This window comes from Corvus moneduloides, chromosome 2 (genome assembly GCF_009650955.1).
Source record: "Corvus moneduloides isolate bCorMon1 chromosome 2, bCorMon1.pri, whole genome shotgun sequence".
In the NCBI taxonomy this organism is placed as follows: Eukaryota; Metazoa; Chordata; class Aves; order Passeriformes; family Corvidae; genus Corvus; species Corvus moneduloides.
In genome coordinates, this window is record NC_045477.1 from 1,633,268 (window position 1) to 1,659,410 (window position 26,143).

Genomic DNA, 26,143 nt, shown 5'->3' on the forward strand with positions numbered 1-26,143 from the left:
AGTAACCCCGGTCAGGGCCTCAAGTGACCTCAAGTGACCCCAATGACCTCAAGTAACCCCGGTCAGGGCCTCAAACGACCTCAGGTAACCCCTGGATCAATTAGCACAGCCTCCAATGACCTCAGGTAACCCCCACAGGGACTCCAATTGGTGCTGTTTGTTTTTCCTTTTTCCTTTCCCTTTCCAACGTTCTCTGCATTCTCTGCACACACAGTTGTAGCTCTGCGCCCTGCTGTGCTATCGGCTCCTTTTCCCAGTAGTTTTCTGTGCCCTTTCCCCAGGCAGAGAGAGAAAACACGCTCCAGGGCCCCTGTGCTGCCTGGGTTCCTCCTGGCTGCCGGGGCTGAGAGCAGCTCTTTGGGTTTCATTTTCACGAACAAAGTGCAGTGAGAACCAAGGGCAGGCTCCAGAGAAGGGGCTCGACCTGGGGGGGAGGGAATTGAATCCCCTTTCATCCTCCTGATTGGTGCTTTTGGTCAATTAGGCTAATTGGCTGAACTTACACAAGCTGTCCTCACCCCGTGTTCCAGTTTGGTCAAATTTGGAAATACATCCTCTGAGAGAAGGCAGGCTACAACCACCCCTCCCCCACCAGGTTTGGGAAAAAATAAATTATCCTCGAAGGAAAGACAAAGAGATAAAAACTATTTATTTAATAAATACACAGGAAAAGGATAATGATCCTAAATGATAAACCCTCCCACTCTGCTGAGAGAAACCTAGGGGAAAATTCAGAGTCCTTCCATAGATCTCCCTCTCCTTCCTTGGAGCTGGGATGAGGTGGTGGGCCCACCTTCAGGGCCAAGGCCTCGGTGGAAATTCCTCCCGATGTATTCTGATGTTGAAACCGTCCAGCAGAGAGAAAAGGGCAAAAAGCGAAGTCCCAGGAGAACAAAAGTTCAACTCTCCGAAGGAAAAGGAGCTGAGGAAAAAAAACCTGCCGAAAGCTGGCTGGAAAGGAAAGCAAGCTGGGTGCTTCCCTGCCCTCTCGCTCTCCTGCCGCAGCTGAAAAAAAGTCTCTCTCTCTCTGTGACCTTGAACAAGCTGCAAACTGCTTGGAAAAGTTTTTCTCAGTTTTTCCTCCCCCCTCCCAGGCTCAGTTTAAAGGCATAGAAAGGCACAGGAATTAATTTCTGGGCATAGGGCAGCGATATGGGATACACATCATAAAGTCACCCCAAGCCACCCCGCGTGGGCGGCTTTTGGGGACATTGCCCAGAACTGCCCCCGGGGCCTCCAAAGAAAGGTTCCCTTGTCCACCACCTCCCACGCTGAGCTTAGCTCCCAAGTGTGCGTTGTCTCACTTCTAGGTTGATAAAGGTGTCCCAACGACCTCAAGTAACCCCAAATGGCCTCAAGCAACCCCTGGATCAATTAAAAAAGACTCTGATGACCTCGAGAAACCCCAAAAGACCTCAAGTAACCCCGGTCAGGGACACCAATGATCACAAGTAACCCCAAATGACCTAAAGTAACCCTGGTCAGGGACACCAATGACCTCAAGTAAACCCAGTCAGAGACTCCAGTGACCTCAAATAATCCCTAGCAGGGACTCCAATGACCTTGAGAAACCCCAAATGACCTCAAGTAACCCCTACCAGGGACTCCAATGACCTCAAGTTACCCCTACCAGTGTGACCTCAAGCAGCCCCCGAGGTTCTGCACCCTCATCTCTCAGGGAGGAGCAGCGTGCAGCACCCCGCAGCAGCACATCATAACCAGGCTGGCAGGGGCAGGGGTGTGGAGCAGACTCTCCCCCAGCTTCCCTCCCAGCCTGGTCCATCCATCCATCCTCTTCTCAAGGCGCTGGCTCCTCAGCAGCAGGATCTGAGCAAGCCAGGGAACTCACCTGGCTCATGGTAGCCCTTCAGTTTCGCTGCACACAGTCAGTGCAGAATCTTAAACTGAGTTAAAAAAACCCAAAAGCAATGAATATTGCTAAACAGAGAAAAAGCATAGAACAGCTCAGTGGGCACAAGCCAACTGAGTGCCCATGTCTCATTGTTCCTGGCCTCTCCCAGCCCTGTGCAATGCGTTTGGAGGGAATGGGCAAAGGCAGCTGTGAAGGTAACGCCCACAGTGGGAATTCCCATCCACACACACAGTCACCAGCAGTGGCTGAATAAAATGCACCTGCTTGTCTTTCCCACTTTTAGCAAAAGAGCATCTGGACAACTGCTCCCCCTTTGGCATAAAATTCCAATCAGACAGACAAGTTCCCGTGCCTGCTAGGAAACACACTTCAGGGTTCAGCAAGGGCTGCAGTGTGGTGAGCCCTGGTACAACAGCAGATCCCGACACCCTTCACAATCCATTTCCAGTGCTCTTTTTTACAAACGGCACACTGATGCCTTCCCAATCGCTGTCCTGGCGGCCGCCCCCTTCCCTTTGCTCCTGGGGCTCCCTGCGCTTTTCCCGTCAGGGGTTGTAAAATCTGTGCCGTAATCCTTGCCTGTACCTTTACCTTGTTCTCATCCCTCCTTTCATATCTTTCATATCCCTGAGGTGCCTTTCTAGCCAATTCCTGCAAGGGCCCACTTGGCCACCTCTCCAGCCCCTGCTCCCACTGCCTGTGGGCTCTCACTCTCCCACAGCCACCAAATTCTTTGCAAAATCACTCATCTCCCCAGTGACCCAAACAAAATCCCTTCTTACATCGGGCCAGCCTTTGGTGACACTTTTGGCACACCAAAGCCGCTCCCTGTCCAGCCGCAGTGTCCAGAACTCCCCAGCACACCCGTCCAGGCCCCCGGGCCGCTCTCCCAGCACCACAACCTCTGTAAAGCACCGGGTCCCGACAGGCGGGCACAGCCACGGTGCCACAGGGATGCGCAGGTGAACGGAATATCCCGCAGCCTCGTGGGGCCGGGGGACACTGCAGCCCCTGCCCGGGGGGTGCTGGGGTCAGGCACCGCCCGGCGCTGGGCCCCGGCCGCCCCACAGCCTCAGCTCGGTCCTGCACCTCCCCGCAGGCCCCAGCCCGTGCTACCAATCCCACCTTCCACACCTGGCCTCACACTCCTCACCATAGAGAAACCCCCTTAAGTCCTGAGTAAAAAGTGGGCAAACCCAAATCCTCCACCCTGGCTCCATAAGGGCCCAGGGAGGGGTGGGGCTGTAGCAACAATGCCTCCCTGTTTTCCTTATCCTGGCAGCTGGGAATACAAAACGCTTGCAGCTGGCCCTGTATCAGACTGCATGTTCTGAAGACAAGGCAGAGAACTTGCGAGTCCTCACTGTTCTCTCCTTGCCACACAGCCTCCCACTGCTATGTGCCCGAGCCAGATTTCTCCACACTCCCCTTTGGCCAGTCCTTTCCCAAACCAACGCCACACTGCCCGCTCTGGGGGCGGGTTGCCAAGACCCTTTCTCAGTGCCTCTTATTGCCCCCTCTGGGCGTCCATGTCCTGAGCTGCCTCTGGGACAATGTGCAAACCATCTCAACATTCTCCCTTCAGAGGTATTTTGGGATTGCCATCCCTGTGGCCGACACCCTTTTTCGACTTTCCTTTGCTGCCCACCCAGGGCGCCCTGCCATGTTTTACTCCCTGAAGTTGTACTCACCGGTGGGATTTGCCAGGACCCTTCTTGACTTTCCCTTACTGCCCCCTCTGGGCATCCATGTCCAGTGGTCCTTCCCTGTGGACTTTTCACAGATCCCCCTGGGCCACCTCTCATCTCTCTCCTGGACAGTCTCGGGTACCAATCAATGCCCGGTGTCGGCCAGCGCCGAAGGGAGCTGCTCACCGAAACTGGGTGAGGCGCCTCCAGCTCCTCTCGCCACGTGCCGGACGGTGGAAGGATCCCGGACGAGCTCCCAGTTGTCAGGAAAATCCACCAACGCCTGAGGTTTCTGTCCAAAAAGGAGACAGAGGAGCCCTGCAACTTTATTGGAGTCAAGGGAGAGAGGCCACCAGGGCACAGCCCGCGGGGTTTCTCTCTCCAGGTACCAGAGGGCACAGCCTCCCTTTATCCCAAACTCCCGGCCGCACGGTGCCCTCTTCCCTTCCCCACTGCTGAGGTACCAGGAAGGTGCAGCCTTCCCGAGCTGCCTAGCCCACATTCCCCCTTGAACCTGGCATTTTCCCCCACAGTTCAGGCTTGTGCAGACCCCTGTGTGTTTCAGGAGCCAGGCTCCCTGGGCTCTGCACCAAAGGCAGTGCAGACAGTCAGACCCATTGCAAAGATGTTCATACCTGTGGCTTCACCCCTCGAATTGTTTGTGAAGACATCAGCTTTCCTCTCAGACTCTTCAGTTGGTTCTGGTTTTATTTCTTTACCATCATATCATTTCTTTTTCATACTGAAGCGAAGGAATCTATTTCCCCATTGCCAGGGAAAGACAGCTTCAGTATTTTTATAATGCTCCTTTCTGATTCACTCCTGGTTTTTACATTCTGCTTGGGGTTTTGTGAGATAATGAACAAAGTGGGTCTGATTCCTTGGGAAATAAAATATACAGAAGTGATTTAGTGCTGGCTTCCCAGACTTGGTCATAAGAAGTTCCCTGAAGCAAGCTGGTATTTCAAAACCTGGTCCCGAAATGTATATTCATCTCTGAGATGAAAAGAAAAGATTCTGGAGCAAATCATCCACTACAAAGACGCAGCCACGGGAATATATTTATGATAAAAACAATGGCTTAGCAAAACACTTCATTACAGCAGAGAGAGAAATCAGACAGGCTTTGAGACAAATAAATGCACGCAGCCCTCAGTCCTGAGGTGTGAGGGGCATTAAGACTAAATGAGTTTGTGTTCAGAAATGTCACAGCTCTCCTGCAAATCAGCGTGAGGCCTGACCCAGCCAGGCGTGGGAGCTCGACTGTGTCCTCCCGAGTGGCTGCAAGCAGCCTTTAGGAAAGGCACAAGAGGTCTTTTCAGGGGAGTCCTGCGTCATCCTGGAAAGCTGGGACAGGGCTGACCCACCGAATAAACAGCTCCTTGCCTTCGTCTCTGGCACGGAAATGCTCTCTGATTTATACACTTTGCTTGCCTGATTTCAGAGTCTGAGTAAGACTGACTTGACATTTTATGGCTACTTTTAGAAGCAAAGAGAAGAGAAAATGAGAAATGCACTGGGCAGGGAAGGACATTTTCAGCTGGAGATTTCTGTCGGTGCTTCTTGTATTGGGTTGCCACTTGCAGAAAATGTTCCAGCTGACAATGAGGACAAACCAAACGTATTCAAAAGCACAAATATTTTGTTTTTAGCAACATCAAGGAGCAGACGTGGCTGGGGAAAGGGTTGTGACAGCAGGGTTAACGAGCCATGTACACCCCCAGAGTTTGGTCTGTTCCAGGGATCAGAAGGGACTGAAGCCAGTGTGTTCTCAGTGACAGTAAATACAACCAATTGCCTCATTTTAAAAACAATTAAGGGAAAAAGAGCAAATGCTGTATTGAACTCATTTGTCTGCACCAGAACAAAAGCAGAGCACAAATGGTTACCTGATGTCGGCGTTTTGGGCGCACGACAAACGGGACGGGGAGCTCGGACAAGCGTTCCAGGAGCTTTTTTATTATTTTATCAGTCTCACATGCAGAGCTGAGACAAGAGATGGTACAGAGCTCACGCTGTCCCAGAGACATCCAAAGATTTCCTGGTTGCAAAGCATTCTTAAAAGCCTTTTGTCCAATAGCGTGCTTCTAAAAGTTACAGACATCTGGCTTAACCAATCAACAATAGCACACGTACTCCAGTTACACACAATGCTGGCTTGTTATGCCTTTTTAACAATAGACAATAATCCATTCTTAAACTTAAACTTATCTGTCATGCTAAGCATATTTTATTTTGCAACATCAAAATCTATTTAGGCCAGGCCTAGAGACTCTAACCATTGTCTTTAGTGTCCTTGCTGCTTATAATTCTAGTTTTCCCAGGCAAAGCTGAATCCTAACTTCTTTCTGACTTTATTTTCTGAAACTTGCTTTTATTTCTCACACCTAAGAACCTTTCACCTTTTGTGTTTCCCCACAATTCCCCTCTTGGTACAACCATAAAGAATCCTCTTAACTTTGTCGCTTATTGACTACCTCGCGTTTCAAAGCTCCTCTATGTAAAGGCACTTCTTCTGCTCGCTCTAAGTGGTGCTATTTTACACCACAGCGATTTTAATCCTGTGAAAGGTCGAGTCTGTTTCAAGAATGTAGGTCAAATCCAGCATTACTTGTTTTGTATCCTACTAGTAAGTCTTCTCCATTCCAAGGCCTTAATTCAAAGCCTTCATCCATAACTGCCTGTGTAAGACTCTGAGAGCTTTCTGTGATCCCTTTTCCTACATCATTCTCTTGTACGACAAAAACTTCCTTAACAGATTTGTCTATCATTCGTCGCACACAGCGAAGTATACAAGACACAACTATCAGTATCACCACCACAATCATCAACACATATAAACTTGCCTTGCAAAGCTCCTTCAACCAAGGTGCAGAGCTCCATCCCTCAAACAAGCCACTAGCCATGATCCACTGTCTCTTTGAATTTGAGATGTTAGGTCTTTCAGCTTTTGTATACTTTTGTGGATGGATTCAGAGCAGTCAGACAAGTTCATACAACACAATCCTTCAAATTCCTCACAACCATGTCCATGTGCCAGTAAAAGGAAATCAATTGGTGCTCTATTTTGAAGGGTAGCATATCTGACACTGTTGACATCAGTCAGCATATCACTGATTGCAATGGATGTGGCATTGGTTTGTTTACTCGGCCAACATCCTACCCGATCCAATTGTTTCAATGCCATTGCTGAGGCAAGTTGGGGTATTAACACACTTGCTGGAACCCTTGCTGCATTTTTCCAGGGTCTAAAATCACTGTTACACTTCTCATCATACGGATGAGCAGATCTCTTCCCTCTTTGTTTTTTCTGAACGACTGTTTTAGCATTGGGTGCTAGCACAGTAAGTTGTCCAGTGCTACATGGACAACCTTCAAGGCGTGATAGAATGCCTTGCCAAGCCCTATTTCCACAAATGAACCAATATCCTTTTGGTAATTGTCATGGATACTGATCAATTCCAGAGTGTCCACCCCGACTGCCTGAGCAATTACACCAAAAACTTGAGTTTTTGTAGACAGGGGGATTAGGAGTGACATTGTGTCTGGGAGGATCTCTCTTTTGCTGATTGCTATCTGGAAAGGTAACGCAGAAATCCATTGTCAAGGAGCGCAAAATTTCCAATTCCTGGGGTTCAGCAGTTGCTCTGGGGAGTTTTATGGTCCAAAGATCCCAATCTTTTACAGGATTGCTCCCACTAGCAATTTCACCTAGCTTGCTGTTAAGTTGCTTTTTAGTTAAGGGATCACGATACTTGGGTATCGGCTAATTTTTTACTGAAAAAGTGATTAAACAGGTTGCAAAAGGGTTTTCTGGATTTGAATTGCACAGGCATAAGGTATCTGAGCCTGCTGCCTTAGCTAAGGTGACCCAAACATCTGTTTTTAGTTGTGCCACAGGGAGATCTGCATTGCAAAAAGCAAGCAAAGCTGGCAAGCTCCAATAAAACATTTGATTTTGCTCCATTTCTGAGAGCTGCTTTTTGGCAAAAGACTTTCCCATATATTACAACTCGCAAATTCTGCTTTTGTTCCTTCCCAAAGTTGCCGGGGAGCCAAATGGCAATGGTAAAACTCCCCAAGAGTGGGAATTTCACCTCTGCAGAACCAGTGGGAGGACACACCTTTACTGAACACAATGGATACCACGCTTTTGCCAAAAGAGCTCTACGAAACCAACAGATCACTCATTTAACATGACATGAAATCAAGGTTTGCAAATCCCACGGGTGAGCAAGGGGCGTCAGGTGTGACTCACAGTCTCTCTGCTCGGCTCACATCTGCGCGCCTGCTTCTTCGCTTGTGGCGTTGTCAGAGCGTTCTCGTGTGGGATATGGTTTGACGTTCCTTGCGGGGACCCACTTAGGTCCTGCACCTGCGGAAACATTTGCCCCAAGTTATTAGTTGAAAAGGACCTTCAGTTTGTCCTGTCTCAGGATTTCTGATTAAAACAGGAGGATTTTCTCTCAATTTTGCTTGTGTGTTATTTGAAAAATGCCTAAAAATTGGTGGATCAGGTTCTGCAAAAGAGCTGTTCAAAAAATTAAAAATATATAAAGCTTTACTCAACCTCATCTGTGCTGTTGCCTCCGTTCCCCCCTTCTATTGATCTAAAATACATTTTAGGGATGTTCTTTCAGTGATTGCTTGACCTGTGGGGGAGTGGGCAACACCAAAGGTGTGGCAAACACCCCAATCCATTAAAAACGTGGCCAATTTTTGGGATATGTATGGGGGGCCATTGTCTGTTTTGATTTCTTGGGGTATGCTTAGTGAAGCAGATGCTTGCAAGAAATGTTGACAGGCATGATTGGCAGTTTCTCCTGTGTGAACAGAGGCAAATGCCGCTCCTGAGAACGTGTCCACTGATACATGGATGTTCTCAAATTTCCCAAGGGAGGGGTATTTGGTGATGTCTGTTTGCCATAACTGCAGGCTTTGCAAACCCCGTGGATTAACAGCTCCTGTGGAAACAGGGGCTTGCACTGGCTGACAATCAGGGCAAGTACTAATGATAGTTTTGGCTTGACTTTTAGAAATGTGAAACATCCTCACAAGTGCTTGTGCATTTTGGTGGAAAAAGGCATGACTCAGTTTTGCTTGTTCAAAGCTGTTTGGCAAAGTGTTTGAAGCAACCATTGTCAGGTTATCTGCTCGTGTGTTCCCTTCTGCCAGGAATCGGGAAGCGAGGAATGAGCCCTAATATGAGCAACAAAATATTGGTTAGTTCTGTGCAATCATCTCCAGAGTCGTAGAAATCGTCTTTGGAGACCTGTAAGGAAGAAAACCCCATTCCATTATTAACAAAGGATCCCTTCCAGAGGGGTCCCATTGAAAAATGAGACCATAAAGCTGCAATTTTGCCCCCAAAACTGCAAGGAAAAAAGGTTTTGATCGTCCATGTAGCGTAGAGTCCTGGATCGTGGGTGCTTTTGTCGAGCTGCAGACAGTGCTTGTGCGACAAAATACTGGCAAATTGCAGGAGAATTCTTCATTGCTTGGGGAAATGATTTCCAGTGATACCTCTGCAGTGGTTCACCTTGGTTGATGGCTGGAACCGAAAAGGCAAATCTCGGGGCATCCTCGGTATGTTGAAGAAACAGTCCTTTAAATCGATGATGATGAAAGGCTGGTCTCTGGGAATCATTGATAAGAGAAGGAAGTCCAGGCTGGAAGGGTCCCATACCTTTCTCAGATCATGAAGCAATCTCCAGGAACCTGAAGTCTTCTTATGTATGACAAACACTGGTGAATTCCGGGGACTATTCTGTGGGGGGGATGTGGCCTTTTTGTAGTTGCTCCTTTACTAAGTTTTTGAGGATATTTAATTTTTTCTCTGGTAAAGGCCATTGATTAATCCAGACAGGATTTTCAGTTTTCCAGGACAGGTTTTGACTGGTTGCCATCACAGGCCCACTTCCAGTCTCGCTCCCCACTGGGACAGTACGTCTCTCCCCCACACGGTGAGGGGTTTCTGCACGATGAAGGGACGAACCGTCACTGCCTTCGCTTCAGGACCTGTAATGGTAATCATGGATTCACTCTGCAAACATACAGCGCTCCCTCCGATCCCTGTGAGTGCACCCACAGGCGCCACCAGATTCCAGTCGCTTGGCCAAAACAGAGGGGGTGAAAATCAGGTGTAAATCCAGGGATCCCAAACAAGGAAAGCTTGGGCACAGCAGAATTAAGCTTCCCTATCGTGTCCCAGACATAGAATATCCCAGACATAAAATATCCTTAAGATGGGGGGTGGAGATTGAAGTTTTGTGCCTCTGGAACAATTGTTCTTGCCTAGGGTGGATGTTTGCCATTAAAACATCAGTGGGTGTAGGTTTTTCCCAGTGAAACCAGGGACTAAAGGAGTCAGTCCTTTTCCAGGATGGCCATTTGGGCAGGGATTTGGCTCAGTACTTGGTACCACTCTCCCACAGGTGCCTTGCTCAGCCTGTGACAGTGACATCAGGTGTAGGGGGGGATCCAGCTGTGCCTCTGGTGGTGGCACCACGGTGAAGGGCTGAAATGTGGAGCTCCAAACTGGAGGCAGATCCTGTTCAGAAGTGGTTGGAAATGAGTGCAGTGTTCCTAAGTCCCTGTAGGATCTGATGGACCCCAGGTGCTGGGATTGCAGGGCTGCTCAGCACCTCAGTTTCTCCATCCAGGGTGGATGCTCCTGCAGTGACATCCCTGCTTTCTCTGCCCTTCCCAGAGATCAGCAACGGTGTGGAGACCACGGACGAGCTGTCCTTCTGCTCCGAGAATGGCTACGCCAACGAGATGGTGACACCCACGGACCACCGGGACACCAAACTCCGGCTCAACTGAGGACTCTGCTCCGGCCCTGCGCACGCTCTGGCAGCGAGAGCCGCGCTCTCCTGCTTCCTGCGGGATGGGAACCTCCGAGGAACTGCTGGTCGGGCAGAAACCCCCTCCCGCTCCCCACCACTGGCTGCTCCACCTCCCTGGTTGTGAGGCTGGGGGGCTTATTTTTGTAAATATGTAGAAAAAACGAATTTTTTGTCTTTTTTTTTTTGAGTGTAATTCTTTCCAGGGCATGAGTGGAAATACTGTGTTCATTAAATCCTCAACCTTATGGCTGAAGTTCTTTGGATCTTGATGTGAGAGCCTGAGTCCCCTTGGGGGGTTTTGGGAGCAACACGGTGGACGTGTGTCCCCTTTCTCCGCCTTTCCCTAATCCAGTCCTTCCCCGGTGCAGCGACTGTGTAGCTGAATGTTGTGATGTTCTTGTGAAGTGTTCCTTTTGTTATGGTTTATTTTCTTTTGGTTTTCCCTCATTCCCCTTTTCCTGGGCAATGGAAGTGTAGCTCTGATGCACCAGGAGGCTGTTGGGAGAAGAGAGGCTTGCCGAGGAGAGGAATTGACGCTGCTCCGCCCTGCTGAAGTTCAGAGCCGGGGAAGGGCCTGCACTGGCTCAGGCGCTCGGGCACCTGCTCCTTGTCCCATCCTCTTTCCCCAAAGCCTGGATGCTCGATGGGGAATGGCTTTCTTGGAATGTCCTGCCAGAGTTGTGAAGGCAAATCCTGAGCATTTCCTGTACATTGGGCTCTGCTGGCAGCAGGTTTGGATTTTTTTTTTTCTCCTTTTTTTCCTCTTCTCCCCAAGCTGGGCTCTGCTGGGAGCCCAGATGGCTTGTGACAGACAGGCAGTGCCATGGGTACCATCACTCCTGGCATCTGGCTGAAGTGCCTGCCACTCCAAGTGGCATTTGCAGTCACTCCTTGCTTCCCTTCTGGAAGAGGAGGTGGTGGTGCAGTGGGAGATTCCCCTCTCTCTGGGCCAAGGAGATGCCCGTGGGTGAAGAAACTGCAAATATTTAGGAAGGCAAAACAACCCCGGGATATGATGTATTCCTGCAAGGAGACCTTTGCTCCTTGCTGTAAAAGCAGGATCTTTACAGCTGCAGGTTCATGTCCTCCAAAGGAGCGATGGTCTTGCAGCCAGTGCTGACGGGCTCTGAAGGCAGGAGCTCCCATCAGCAAGTTTCCAATGCAAAAGGCTTTAAACTAAAATCTTAGAGCAGAGATTAAAAGTAAAAAAAAAGATAAATTGAAAAAGGAGAGGAGAAGGCAGTCTGGGGGATGCCGATACACATCACATTCCACACCTAAAGGCAGGAGAGAAACAGCCCTGAGCAGTTTGTTCTTGCTTTGGAACTGCTCTGGCCTTTTCAGCTGAGATCCGGTGGCATTTTGAAGCCCTGGAGTTTAGGGCTTGGTGTGTAAGAGTTGGGGGCAAAAGTGGCCGACTTATCTCTGTGAAAAACCCCATTGATAATGAAAGTGTGCATTTTGGTGCTCCACCACCTAAAAAAGCACCACGTAAAATCCAGACTTTATTCCTTTGCATCTTCCCTGGGTTTTTAGGAATGTATGTGGAACAAGGCCCTGGTCCATGCTCCCTCTTACCTTGCCCAAATACTCTCCTTCTCCATGGTACTCCCCAGTCTGTGAAATACAGTGTGTCTTGTTCTGCAGAACTGCAAGATTTTGGTGGATTTGAAGGTATTTTGAGAACTGAGTTGCTTCTCCCTTTGATGTGGTGCTGTATTGAAACATTCCTGGTGGATTGTCATTGCCAAGTGAGAGATGTTGTTAAACCTCGGCATCTGTTGGTGATCACCTGCATGTTCTGATTTTATCCTTGGAGATGACTTTATTGAGAGGTTAAGTGCTTAAAAGCTTGGAAGTGTTGAAAGCAAACCAACAAAGAATTGTTTTCACAATTAACTTTTTTTCTTTTTTTTATGACAAGACCCAAATTTCATGCATAATGCACTGACTGTTACTGTCCTGAATATTTGCTACCTTTTTTTTTCTTTTGGAAAAAAAGGAGAATGATACTTTTCTGATGAGAATAGAGCTAGACCAAAATAAACTCTGCAATGCTCTGTGAAATAAACTGTCAGTATTCCCCTGCCAGTCTATCGTTGTTTTGTGTTATGGCACTACACAGGGGCTCCACCGCCCGATCCAGGGAGTTCTCCCATTATTTTCTGTTGTTCTCAGCACCTGGCAGCTCATTTTAACCCCACAGGTTGAAAATGCCCTGGGAGCAGTTGGAATCAGAGCAAATCACACAAAAGCCAGGCTGGGAGAGAATGAGATGTTCCAGGTATTTCCTTTTCCCAGTGCGCTTTTAATTTAACGCAGAACCCCTCTCTTCCCCTCAGAGCCTCTATCTTCTAATTTGGAGTTTTTCTCAGAAAAGAATTCCCTGCCTAGGCTGGGAAAAAAGCCTCCAAATTATTTAGGGTGCTTTGGGATGGTGTCACATGGGTTCAGCTGGTCACTTGGAGCCCTTGGCAAGAAACCCGTCATCTCCTGTGCGCACGGAGAAGCTCAGCGTGACCGTAAGTGAATAAATAATAGCAACAAACCAATTAACCCCTGAAAGGCGCTGCCGTTCCGCCGCTGCCCACCGGAGGGCCCTGCTCGGCCCCGCCGCTCCGTGTCCGCCAGACGGCGCCCGCGGGGCTCCGTGGGGGGGTCCCGGGGCCCCGATCCCGCCTCGGTGCCGCGGGCCCGGGACCCGCGCTGCGCCCGGCGGACACCGGCAGGAGCGGGCCCGAGCCCCCGGAGCGATGCTCCCGCCGCATCCCGGCATGAGCGGCCGCTGCGGGAATGGAGGGCGTTTCAGTTCCGAACCTTCCCATTCCGGCAGCTCTTCCCACCTTTAGAAAAGGTACTAAAAGACAGATCCGCTGCTGGTCTGCAGCGTCCCCTTGTAACCACAGCGAACACGCCGCTGCGCTGCCTACTGCCCTTCTCGGCGACACGGACCGTAACATTCCCGGAATCGCGGAGTGCGAAGCTAAACCAAATTGCTCCCGGCTGAAAACTCGACAAGGAAAATGTGCCAGCACGGAAAGCTTCGCTGACCTTCCCCCTTAGGAGTGATCACTTGAAAAGTTTCCAGCTACATCTTGCAGAGAGATAAACGAGGACAAAACGTTTGCTCAGACCTTGCGCCTGGTATTTGGAAACCTGTATTCACTCCACAACCAAATGACGATTTTCTTTCCTTTGCAGCCTGCAAACTGCACACAGCCCGTGGTGCTCTGCACGGCCTTTTGGGCTGTGCACCAACACTTAGATTCTCGCAGAGCCTGACGCACTTCTCGCACACAAGAATGTGCCGGGACACACACAGATGCTCCATTTCCCCTCCGCCTCGCAGCCTTCCATGAGCACACCACACCCTGGGGCTGTGCGCCTTCCTTCTCAGCTGGGTGCACCTCGCATTTTTTCACTGTCACATCCCAGTGTCCAACCTTAAAACGTCCAGCAAAAAACCCCGGTGCTAGAACAGAAGGCCAGCGGTGGCGTTCCCCTGCTGCCTATAAGCTACGGCAAACACAGCGCTGCTGTGCACTTTCCTCCTCAGCTACTCACACACTTCTGCAGTCAGTCTAAACCGAAAATTGCTGAGCTACAGCTGGCACAGATCAATTGCCAGGACAGAGAGCTCGCTCGGACCTTTCCCATTACGTTGGGAAACTCTAATTTGCATCGCAGTCAAGTGACAGTCACTCTCTCCTGGCAGGTCGTGAACTGCAGTCACGCTCTGGTGCTCAGCTAAATGTCCCATCACCCAATTTTAGTCATGCAGACACCAAATTTGTGCCAGGACAGAAGCAACAGGAGGGTAGTTCCTCCTCCTGGCACCACACTGGGGCTGGGCACCTTCCTCCTCAGCTCGATTCCACCTCCAAAATTCAACACATCCAAGGATCGCTCCCACACAAAAGCCGCCACGACCGACATCAGAATTCAATGATATTTAAGGGCCCTTTTAATGCAATTCTATGATTCTGTGATGATTCTATGAAGTATTTGTGGGGTTTTTTTTCCAGCAGGCATCAAGGACAACGTAGTTCTACAATATGATATGTTTGCTTTTGCTTTGCATATAATTTAGATCCTTAGTACCCAAGTAAGAGAGAAAATAATTAGAAGTGATTTGAAATCTGAAGGAAGTTGAGAAATAGAGCTGGAGGCTGAAATGCAGCTCTAGGAAAGGTACATGAGAGAGGCAGGAGTAAGAAGTAAAAAATAATCACAGCAGGAATAAAAAACATAAGAAAAAAGACAAGGAAAGGTGGGGTAGAGAAATCCAGATAGTATAGAAAATGAAATGCCCACTTAATCCTTAAGGCTTTCCTTTCAGGTCAGCCAAGAAGAATCCCAGCAGGAAGCTAATTAAAATTTGTGCCTTTTCAGATTTCACAGAGGAAAGAAGCTCCTGCATTATTTTGGCAACCTTTTAAAACGCCAAATTTACTCCAAACCATTTTCCCTACCCATATCATTGGGCTTCCTACCTGCAGTTTCAGAGATGTGTGGCTCCACCAGTGCCAGCTCCAAGCTGCCCTTCCAAGGAGCCAAAAGGCAAAATAACCCGAGGACTGGATATTTAAGCAACTGAAACCCACCGGGTATTTAGAATACACATTTTATCCAGGACCCAGCTTCAGGCAATGAGGAGAATGAGGTGTCTTCAGCAGGTGATTAATTTAACTCATCAGCTCTCTAACAACCAGCCTGTGATGGGTGTTTTTGAATTTAGGAGCTGGGTCTCAGATAGCCTAAACAAAGCCTATTATAAAAGAGATGTGCAAATACCTTCTAATGCTGTGAAGATCAGGGAATTTCATATTTGTCTGCTTAAAAGAAAATAGCAAGAAAAAAAATAGTAATAATAAAAAAAGGCAGAATAAAAAAGCTGAAGTAAAAAAATCCCAGCCCTTGAAAAATCAGGTCCTAGTTCCTGTTCAGATAATTTATTTTTTATAGGCAGTATTTTTCTCTTTCCAGTGAAGTATTTAAGTCAGAGAAGACTGACAGCATAGGCAACATGACTTATGTAGCTTTTATTTATTTTCCTGTTTGCTTTCATGGCACCAGGATGAGTTGCCCCTTGCATGAAGGTCATTTCAGTGGCCTTAAAAAAAAAAAAAAAAACAACAAAAACCAAACTAAAAGCAAGGTGCCAAATTGACAGTGACTTGAACAAAAGCCAGGAACCAATTATTCTGCTACCGAATATCAAACGATATTTTTGTTACCATGCATCCCTGAGTACCTAAACCTCAAATATTGTGGAGAATTTCAAGCAAAGAAATAATAATAAAAAAAATCTATTTGTTTGGTGTACAAATATACGTATATAAATACATATATGTATCAGAACTAGAGAAAGGAGGAAAAAACAGTCTTTCTTTCAATTGTGTACAGCGTGACTACTAAGAAACACACACTTGTAAAGAAATAGCTGTAACAAATAGCTGTATATTCCCAGATGATCAAAGGAATGTTAAATGCTACCATTTAATGCAGTCAATATCCAAATCCGAATGTACAGTAGCACTGATTAATAACATCAATCAATCGCTATTTTTACATCAGCTGAGCTTAAAAAAACCAACCAACCAACCAACCCGGCCTTTTTTGCGCAAGTTTCCGAAGGGCAGGCGGCTTTTGGCTCGCTATTGACGCTTTGCGGGGAATTTAAAGCAGAAATGCGGGGCCGCGCTGGGCCGCGGGCCTGAGGGGCAGCGCCGTGCCCTGGCTGCCCCCTAGCGGCCGCGGGCCGCACCCTCCGCGCCAGCGCTCCTGAGCTGATTAGAATGTAATTACAATTTAATTAACCCATGGCTGTGGGAAAGAACCGTGAGGCCGCCGGTGACACCCGCGCAGCGACCCTGAGCTTCCTCCTGCAGTGGCGCTGTATATGTGCTCTGTCGCCACTGGTCAGAAAACAGCTGGATTCTTCGGCTGAAGCTTAGTTCAAATATGTCTTCTGTGCATGGTAGTGCTGTATTTATTTATCATAGTTTATTAATTTTACTTTGTCCAGTTCTGGGCTTCTCAGGACATGGAGCTCCTGGAGCACGTCCAGCCGAGGGATGCAGAGATGCTGAAGGGACTGGAGCACCTCCCTGCCGAGGAAAGGCTGACGGAGCTGGGGCTGTCCAGCTGTTTGTGCAGCCATTCAGGCAAATAATTCATATTTCAACGCACAGGAACCTCTTGCTTTATTTATAGCTTTACAAATCATGCAGGAGCTTTTATTTTTGATAAACACCGGATGCTGATGGTTACCAAATATCCTGTATTTGGATTGTTTTGCTAAAAATAGCTTCAGAGAAAGCAGGTCCAGCACTGGTAGTGATTATTCTGACAAACCCCTGGTTTGGCTACAGCAGAGGATCCTTTCTGAACCTGCAAACCTCTCCCAGCAGCTTTGTTACTATTAAGTGCACCCACAATGCTGCTCAATCAGGTGCTACACATTAACAGCTAACTTGTCCTTTTCCCCACCTTTTTCTCCCAAAAAAGAGAACAGGGTTGACTTTGCTTTTCTTTGATGTACAATAATCTATATCTCCAAAGTTAAGAACTCAGAGAATCTGCTCCAACACTTGTCTTCTATATCTTCCCACTAAAAAAAAAACCCAAATAAGCAAAACTCCACAAAAGATTCAGTGCTGTCTCAGTGTCCTGTTTTGTCTCTTGACACTCACATCCAAAATAATACATGTTGTCACACATGCAGGTAAATAGCTGTAAAGAGTTATAAACGAAAATAAAGTAGTATGTATAATGTATAATATGACTAACGTGTAGACAGAGAACCATAATGGTCTATAATGGTAGAAAGGCTTATTGAGAGAGACCCTATCTTTTACTAGAACAACAGAGAGCTAGAAAAAGCCCTACACAGGCTTTTCTTCAGGTTTGAAATGTGTAAAAACCTTTGCAGTCCAGACTACAGTTGGCAAATTTTACCAGCAAACGTTGAGAAATGCAGTTTTAGGGCAGACAAAAACCTTTGCCAAATCTGAAGTACTCACCATGAGTTAAAGCCAAGAAGAGAAAGAGCTAGAATGTCAAAAGGATTTATCTTATTTCTTCTGAAATGGAAACAGTGACCGAAGTCATAAACAAAAGCCCTGACACAGCCACATGCAAACAGCTCTCGTTCCATTCACAAACCAGCAGGCAGCACTCCCTGAGCTAAAGCAGGGCAGCTGCGAGGTTTGAGTGTCCTCCTCATTTTGTGACAGCTGATTTTTCCATGGACAGCATCCTGACTGTCTTTGGACAGTCCTGAGGTGCAGCTTGTCTGCTTGCACTGTTAAACTGTGTTATATTTTAACCTCATTAGTAAAGGGACCGAGTCAAGCTCAGATTTTGTGTCACCATATCCAAGAGTGGGGGGGGGGGGAAGAGGTAAACCACCCAAACTGATTGCATTTCCATGCCACAGCTTTCAAAAAGATCATTTGGCTTTAAAAAAAATAATAAAAAGTAAAGTGCTTTTTAAACTTCAACTCTTAACTCCCTCATGTTCAAAATACCTGTTTCAACATGATGTTCTAATATATGTGCAACCAAATACCTGCATGCAGCAGCATTTCTTGTAGAATCTTGCACAATTAAATAGAGATTTATTTTTTAAAAGTGTCCATTTTCAAGCCATGAGTTGGAGCACCTTCATATGATTGGAATCAGCAGAGAGCCAAGGTGGACCAAGAAACAGCGTAAGCAAAATAGATATTTAGATGACATAATATATAAAATGAGACTGATTTACTGTTGGAAATTTATAAAAAGGAAAATAATCACAACAGCAGCATTGTAAATCTTGGTTTCTGGTGCATTTTTAACCTCAGGAGATAAATGCTGTACAAAATGAACTCTTGAACTCCTAACTCTTCTTCCTCATCCAAGCCGATCCCACCTCCAACACTGATGAGGTCTAGAAGGGACTAAATGCTCAGGAACACAGATGCAAACCTGCCTCGTGGTTTTCCCTGGGAAAACAGGAGGAGAAAGTGCCAGGGATATTCTCCACAGCTCAGAGGGTGAAACTGGGAGGCTCTTGCTTGGCGAGGACAGTGCCAAACCCCCTCAGGACAGGGCTTATGACCTGACAGGTTTCTAAGACACACACGAGCTGCACCTGAGCCCTTCCCACCATCCCCAGCCCCAGCTGGGCCTATTTAACACTACAGTTTTCAGGACTTGTACGGGGTCAGGTCAAATCCATCTCTAAGAAGTAGTATTACTGAGTTTGTGATGCTCATCCCTTTCCCTCAGGTTAAACCCTTAAGCTACACAGGAGCACAGGATGGTATCAGCTAATAGAGGGGGGGGGAGTTTTATCCCAGAATTTTCCTCTTGGACTCCAAACAGCTCATTTTCAGAAGGGAGAGCAATGACACAGCAGCACTGTCTTGTTCTCAACACCTCCAGCATACACCAGACACAGAAATCAGCTTGCAACAAGCAGAAATATTTCCTGACCCAGATTCAGGCATTTTATGAACTTTGAGCCTCTTTCTGGCTGCAGAGATAAAATGCTGTGCTGAAAGTAAGAAACACTGATAGCTGTCAGAAGCAAAGGTCTTTGCCCTCCCTCACTGTGTGTGGTTAAGGACATTTATATGGGATTTCACAACAAAAATGAATGCATTTTTCGGCCCTGAGAGCCTCTCCACTTGATTTGTTCCATTGCTTCTGCTGCGCAGCGCAGCACTGACTGCAAAATGTTACACAACAAGTGTTTGCTGAGTGCTCCAACAGAAAGACACCTGAGCAGAGAAGTGGCATCCTCCCAAGTGACACGTCCTCCTGCCCGAACTGCCTGGTGCCTCCAGGCATCTCCGCCTGCTCACCCTGTGGAGGTCACAGGGAGAAAGGCAGGGGCTTCACACCCAGAGCACTGAAGCAGGAAAGACCAAGAAGTATATGAAAGACGAACATGAGGGGTTAATGAAAATGAAATAAATCAGTGTTAAATAATCCCTGTTTAAACCCAAATAACAGCACTGCAGATAGCAAAAATAGAAATTACCCTGGACTGTTGTTCTTTATTTTGAAGCTAGGGAATACATTTAATTGTACTGTGTTTGAAAATTTCCTAGTGTTTTCTAACAACAGATGTCCAGTTTTCTGAAGAAGGCAATGTGGTCCATTATTGGCCCCATTCACGACCCATAACAAGAGGGTCTTTATACATGGCTACAACACGAATGCTAATCGACACTTGGGGGGGAAATTGTATGGAATTGCTTCAGAGATTTTCTTTATTTATTTATTAGCTAACAAAGTGTTCTATATTTATTCCTTCTAAACGAAAATGATTTGTTCCGAAATTCTGAAGACAATTCTGGTGGTACTGGTGTGTCATTTTACAGTCAGTGTTACAAGGTCATCTGGCACGCTGAATTTTTCCTGCCATTGCTAAAATGAAAGGTACCCCGTTATCTCAGCCAACATGAATGATAAAGTTTGGTTTCCCACTTCCACATCCCCCATCCTTTTCCTTTTTCCTGCTGCAATGCCCCCACCGCCCATCCCAGGGTGGCCCAAGCTCCGTCCTGTCCTGTGTGGGATGAGCCCTGCACTCCCTGTCTGGCCAGGGGGAGCTGCCCCAGTCTGCCCTGCCCGTGGTTTCCAAAGGAAAAAAAAAAACCCCACCTGAGCCAGGAGGGGCTCTTGAGCAGAGCTGGGAGTCAGCAGGGTGAAAACTCCCCTTGCTTTCCCCATAGCAGAGCCATGTTTTTCAATAAATTCAGTCAAAAACCCAAAGAACCAAAAATGCGGCAGGGGCTGAAAATGACCCAGCTGAAAGAGTATAATTGGATTTGGAGAGGGGAAGCCTGTTTCAAAAGAAAATTCCTGGGATGCTTGTTTTTAAAGGGGTAGCAGCAACCTCAAGAAAACAACGAAGCAGCTGCTAGAAAATGAAGGGTAAAGTGAGGTCTGACCTCAGGACTTGCCCTGGTTCTGCAAATCTCTCACATCCTTGGGAGCAAAATAATCCTCAGCACAACAGAACCCAGGTGAATTGCTCCAGACGCTGCTGAGAGCACGAGATTCCCACTGAGGTAAAAAGGGCAAATGTAGAACAAGACAGGGAGACAGCTTTCAGCCACCTAAGGCAGGCAACATTTCTGGGACAAGTTTTTAATATGATTTTTTGGATGCTTGTGACTTAACCATGTTCCAGTGCTGCTGAAAGCAGGTTGTTTGTAGTTGCAATGCACAGCTGAAGGAGCAAGGCTCTATTTACACAACAATTCTGTGGAACTACCACACTGAACACACTATGGGACAAATCCTAGAAAAAATGATAAATCTGTACAAACAAGACAAGCAGAAAAAGTATTACCATTAATGCTTCGTCTTCAGAGCAAGAGACTGCGACAGAGCCTGCCTTGAATCTAAATTAAAAAGCTTCCAGGAGACTGCATAGTTTTGTTCAGAGAGAAACAGGGTGAGCCAAAATTAGAGGCAAATTTAAGAGATGGCAAAGTGCTGAATGTCTCTATTACCCAAGCAATTTCTTCAGAGGGCCAAATTATTTCTAACCTCTGGGGGGATTGGGTCTGCACTACAGTATCCATATTTTGTACAGGAAAGCCACAGTTAAACGCTGCCTCACTGAGGGGTTCAATGAATGCTTCTGCAGAGCCACGAGTTGCTTTTGAATTTGCTTTTTTTTTTATCAGTTGATTTGCTTTCAGATCACACATGGTAACTGCAGAAGAGTTTTTTACTGTAAGAACATACATGAAACACACAGAGGAAAAATTTCATTGCTGTTTGGCTGGATAAATGTGGGGGGGAAACGGGATTTTCCTCATGATATTCATTCTCCTCAGGCCATCACTTTAAAGTCAACCCTATCTGCCACAAACTGTGCTAATTCACAAAGGAATTCATAAATTCATAATGCAAAGTAAAGAACTTCTGCATAAAAATTTTCAGCCTGGACACGAAGATACCCTGTGTTATATATGACTTCCCAGTGCCAGGGGACAGCAATGAAAGAAAAAACAATAGATGGATATATTGCAATATATAGACATAATAAAAAAGAAAAGGCTGATAAAATCTTTCGATTCCAGCAGTTCCAGTATATGGTTTGTGTTCACTACACCCTCTTCCTGTTTGCCTGAGAGCTTATCTTTGACCAAAACCATCATTGTTTAAGGTCTGGCTAATACCCACAAAAACAAGGACAGGCTGAGAAGGACACGAGAGCTTTGATTTCTGTACGGGAATTGCTCAAGTTAGGCTTCTTTTTTTGCCTAGAATAGGACCACTCTTTACATGTATAGGTAAAATTTATCACCAATCATATAAAAGCAAACAGTTCCTATTGGGTTACTTGCAATGACTAATGATAAGTGTATCCCTAACTGTCTTCGGTATGGATTTAGGCTCACGTATAAAACAGGCTTCTTCTCTTCTTTTAAGACCTGAAGGACATTTAAAATCAGGTGTCTCAGCAAGCTTTTGTAGGGATTTGTTTGTATTGAAATCTAGGGTTTCCAATATTTACTTTGCCTAAATAACCTCTTTAAAATTTTCTGTTTCTTTGCACTTCTCTGCAGGAAAAACAATTTGCTAATATCAAGTATTAAGGGAAATTTGCACAGGAAGAGGCAATCAAATCTCTGATTTGTTCAAACAAGACACTCCCTTCCTCAATTTCCTACCTCCTTTCATTGAAGACTACTAAATTCAAATTACATGCTACAAACTGAATGAAACAGAATTCCTCTCTTACCAGTTCCAACTTCATGAGTAACCCCGTAGAGACACACACCCAATCATTTCAAAATTTATACAAAGGCTTAGCTTCAGCTATATTTGTCTTCAGTGTATTTACTCGTGTCTAAATGTAAATGGGTCCCAAAGCACTTAAAGAATCAGAGGTCTGAGTTGCCACAAGTGCTTCTTTTTCCTTCTTTCTTTCCTCTGGAATTCTTCCTGTCCTCCCTGGTACACTGAATGTGTCTGAGCACGTTCTGCAGGGTCAAACACTGCCCTGCAAAATCACACGGCAATGTGACTTCGCTGTTTGCAGCCCCCCTGACAGGTTTGTCACAGGGCACGTTGGGAAAGCACCCAGCTACTTCACCAGCAGCGAAAAGAGGGGTTTAAAAGAGTCAGATTAATTGGATCATTCATCACCAAATTTGTCTTTGGAGCACAGTTAGTACTTGCCTCACAGCTGATCATTGTTTACTTTATGGAGATGAATAGCTTTATTCAAAAATACTATTGCACTATAATCTTACAGTTTAGCTTCTGCACTCTAACATCTCTATTTTTATTATTATTTTTTTTTAATTACTCTGCATTTTCACAACCTCTGTCTTTGAAGGGGGAGGAAAAGCAGGACTCTGGTCCCCTATAACTCATTTGCCAAGCTGTGCTAGCTAATCCCTTTAAAGAATAACCTGCTGGCCAAGGCTCTTCTGGAGCAAAGCAAAGACTTGGTATCGCCAGCCCCATGGAGCACCCACGAGTTCAAGGGGCAGGGGACCAGAGGTCACTGCTGAGCCTTCACCTCTCTGACAACGGCACGCAGAACCAATTTCCTCTGGGCTTTATTTAGCAGGCATGAGGCCAGCATGGGAAGCAGCCCTTCCCCCAGATGTGCAGCGTAAAAGGAGTTATTTATCAGTGAGCTCCAGAGCCAGGCTGTGATCAGCACAGAGCAGGCCTCTGTGTGACACAGCGGCTCTCCTGTTCCCTGAAACAATGCCTTACAACAGCTAAATTAAAGCTAATCTGTGCCTGGAGCCTGTTTTCTGGCATTATTCTCTTTTAGAGGACACTGCTTTACACCCATTTCTCACCAGGATTCCTGGAAGAATGGGAAGATTCACAGGGCAGGTGGTGGCACTGTCCAAGGTGAGCAGCTGAAGGGACCTTGGGCAAACACCAGGGGTTTCTGACAGCCCAAGCCCCTTCTCTGCTGACCATTCCAGCAGTCTCTTCAACACAAGCATTTTTCTTCCCAAAAAACCTCCTAAAATGGTGGTCTCCTTGCTCTCCTTGTTAAACCCCCCCCCCAATAAACAGATATTAAATAATGCCTGTTCTTCTAAGTTCCTTTCCCAAAACAATTGGGTCTCTCCTCTCCCATCTTTGCCCTTTGTTAGGGGAAGTACCATTGCACTTGTTTTGCATGGAAAAAATATGTCACATATAAACCATGAGATTCTTCTGGGACTACAAGGACCACAGGTATTAATCCATGGTAAATTGTGGGATTGGGCAAATTCTCTTCATTAGGCCTGTTTCAGTATTCTTAATTCTGTCCTTCACTCTAAAGCCACATGGGTCCTTTACAACCTGGAAGAACAAGACAACTTCTCTTCTAAGGCCTTGCAACTGTAATAAATACAAGGAAATTTACTGATTTACTGGACTGATAGACTGAAAACAGTGTAAAATCATCCTTCCAGCACTTGCAATTAGAAGAATAAAAAAAATCTTTCTGGAGCAGGAAGGGGGGACTGGCATGAGTTTAAGCAGAACATTTCAAGTACTGGGACTGTAACTGAGCCATCCTAAACCTGGGTGCTTTCAGAGCCCAGGCTTTAAAACTAATCCTTGCAGATGGCTTTGAGAAACTGATGTTTTTATCCTCATTTTACTAAATTCTAGAGATCTTTTTAAACTGTAGAGCATTTCAAAGCATCCAGGCTTTGGTCTGAGTCAGAAAAAGTAGGGCTACAGAAATCTCAGTCCCACCAGCTTCATCCTTTTTCTGAGACATTATGACACAATTATCTTGAGAGTAGATGACTTCTTTTCTACGTTTGGTTTTTGGTTTTTTTTTCAGAAATGTTAAAAAACCACACCAATAGCGGTAAGATGAAACTGCAAGTATTCACTGGCTGAGACAGAGGCCCGACATAAGAAATTTCAGAGCACTGAAAAATAATTTACCCCAGCAGGGGCAGGATTTTACAAGGGAAGCTGTTGGCCAAGTGTAACTCTTGGCAGCACTGCCAGCTCCACTTAGAAGAAATAACGTGCCTATGCAAATCAGCCAGCTCTTGAAAATTCACAAGCCCCAAAAGCTGCACCTCAGTCGTGCAGCCAAAAGGAAAGGCTATTCCTTCAATGTTAGCCATATTTTGAGTAATTTCCAAAAGGATCCATTTTCCCAATCTTTTACGTCTTTGAATGAATTAGAATTAGGGAAGAGGGATCATTACACCCTAATTCTGCTCTCAGACTTTCCACAGTGCCATATTTCTTTCTCCCTTGCTTCTGAGCCACACCTTTAATGTCATCGGGGTAAGGGAAGGGGTTCAGTGTCATGGGGAGAGGATGTTCTGACACTTTGAGAACAGGGATTTGCGTGTCTGGACTTGGCTTGTCTCACCTTGTCCCACAAAGGCCAAGCAGCGTGGCCCCAGGAAGAGGAGACATGAGTGAGGGGAGGCAGAAGTCTCGATGGTCTGAATTTCTACACCTCCATCCCCTTCCAACATGCCCATCTTTCTCCCCTGAGGATACTGGGAAGTGCAGTTTAGGAAGAGAATCATTAAATACCTGCTGTGCAGCTTTTCTCCCTTCCTGCAGTGCAGTGCTTGCCTTGCTCTCCACCCAGGAACAGATGAAGGATGCTTGTTTTAGCTCTTCCTTTGTCCCAATGCCTGGATCTCTGCAGGTTTGGATTTGGATGCTGCTCCACGTGGACCCTCAGCAGCAGAGAAGCACAAAACAATCTCTGCTTCCCTTCCAACCTCAGCCAGTCTGTGATAAGAAGTCATATCAAGATGCAAATTAAAAAATGAAAGCTTAATTCTTCTACTGCAGGGACAAAAGCATCTCGATGATTTTAAAATGAAACTCATCCTTAATCTCACCAGGGAGTTTGAATTTTTGCTTCAAAACAGATGTCACTTTATCTCACCCAATAAATTAACTTTCTCTCTCTCCCTTTCATTTAGCACTCTTTGCCCAAGCAAAGTGCAAATTTCACGGATAGAAAGAAAAAAATATTAAAAAAAGCAAGCAGAAAGAGAATGGAGGAGAAAGAGAAAATCACGTGGCTCAGATACCAGGGCGGCTTATTGTGCAAGGCAGACTGTATTGCTCTGCTCTTGTGCTTGAATAACACAAAGACATTTTGTTAATGTAGAGCCCATCACATCTGAAAGGCCTACTCAACCCTGGGCAAATTTTAAAAAATCACCTTCACCAATTTTAAACTAAAAACCACAATAAATACAATGCTTCCTTATTTGTCCCACTACTGAGATTAATTATTTATATTAATTATTAATACAAACCGTAAAAGATAAATTATCTTTACCAGCCATGACAATACCCAGTATTTCTTTTAGCACCTGCTAACAGCTTTTAAGAATATCTAATGTTTGCAGCCTTGCACAATATTTACATTTCAAACAAAACAGGAAAACTTCCTGCCTCAAAAACAGTCGTTTCTGATAAAGCCACTTCAAATAATCCTCTACCTCTCCATCTCAAACTCAACAGCATCATTTCACCACTTAGTACGCACATAAAAGAACAAAGGCTGTAAGGTAAGTACCCAAAAGGCAGGAAATTTAGTAACCAAAGAGTGCGTCACAAAACATCTTAACCCCCGTCACTTACAGCAAACACCGGCCTGCAATGAGCTCCATTATTGCAGGGCTGCAGCACAAAGCACTTTGCAGGGACAGGGAGAGAAAGACACCACTCCAAGTCCAACCAGCCGCTCCTAATCCAAGGGC

At 46.2% G+C, this 26,143-nt stretch overlaps 1 long non-coding RNA gene across 2 annotated transcripts; it reads right to left on the reverse strand.

Annotated features, from left to right (window-relative positions):
* Positions 1–1,018: 1,018 nt before the first annotated feature.
* Positions 1,019–25,415, reverse strand: LOC116437534. 2 transcript variants are annotated; one of them, XR_004237350.1, is made up of 4 exons: positions 24,954–25,415; positions 7,820–7,936; positions 3,565–3,853; positions 1,019–1,051 (listed from the first exon to the last, which is right to left on the reverse strand). It is a non-coding gene; the product is annotated as an uncharacterized LOC116437534 (long non-coding RNA). The 2 variants fall into 2 exon arrangements; XR_004237349.1 differs by lacking the exon at positions 1,019–1,051 and having other exon boundaries at positions 3,378–3,853; positions 24,954–25,409.
* Positions 25,416–26,143: the final 728 nt, after the last annotated feature.